The following is a 1,105-nucleotide window of genomic DNA, read 5'->3' on the forward strand; positions in this document are numbered from 1 at the left end:
GAGACTTCCCTTTGGTCTTCCTGGGATTATACAACCACACCTTGTCTCCTGGTACAAAGCTGACGTCAGTTGATCTCTTATCATAACATAGCTTCATGGAATTAGCAGACGTTTTCAAGTTTGAAAGCACTTGATGGTGAATATCATCCATCCTTTCTGATAACACTTTCACAAACTCTGACACATTTTCAGGCAACTCTAAGGTGGGCGTCCTGTTATCAGGTCTACTGGCAACGGAAGTTCCCGACCAAACATCAACTTTGCCGGAGTGTATCCAGTGGTTTCATGCTCTTCATTGGAGGGAGTAGGACATCCCAATCATCTTGGCAGCTATTACAAACTTTGCCAATTCCTGTCCAAGTGTCCAATTGTACTTTTCTACCATCCAATCAGACTGTGGGTAAAGTGGCGTTGTCCTGCTCTTTCGTATGCCAAACAACTTGCAGCATTCACGGAACACAGCTGATTCAAAGTTACAGCCTTGATCCGAATGCAGTTCATATGGCATACCAAATCTGAAAAAGAAATCACTAATAGCCAAAGCTACAGTTTTAGCTTCCTGATTTGGTATTGCATATGCCTCAAATCACTTGGTGAAATAATCCATCACCACATAAAGCACTTGTTTCCAACACGAGTTTGAGGCAAAGGACCAGCAATGTCAATGGCTACTCTTTCCATTGGTGTGCCAACTTGATATAACTTCATTGGAGCATGTCCCTTATGCTTGGGTCCCCTTATAGCACAACATGTACTGCATGTTCTGCACCATTCTTCCACATCTTGCCTCATACCAGCAAAATCTCTGTCGTTGGTGACTCAATGTCTTCTTAACTCCAAGATGTCCTCCTGTCAAACTATCATAGGATTGACGCAGCACAGCTTCCCATAACTTTCTTGGTATAACCGTTTGCCAGGTCGTCACTTTCCCATCTCTGGAGAAGAATACCATCTTCAAGCTTCAACTGGTCCCATTGTGCCCAATAGTTCTTTGTCACAGGACTTAAGCTAGACACCTTCTCCCAAGCAGGGTGCAAAAAACTTGCTTGTAAAAAATCAGTTATTGGCTTCAAATCTTGATCTTTTTCCTTCTCTGCTTTAATAT

The sequence above is a fragment of the Limulus polyphemus genome, unplaced genomic scaffold (assembly GCF_000517525.1).
Source record: "Limulus polyphemus unplaced genomic scaffold, Limulus_polyphemus-2.1.2 Scaffold3416, whole genome shotgun sequence".
NCBI classification, from domain to species: Eukaryota; Metazoa; Arthropoda; class Merostomata; order Xiphosura; family Limulidae; genus Limulus; species Limulus polyphemus.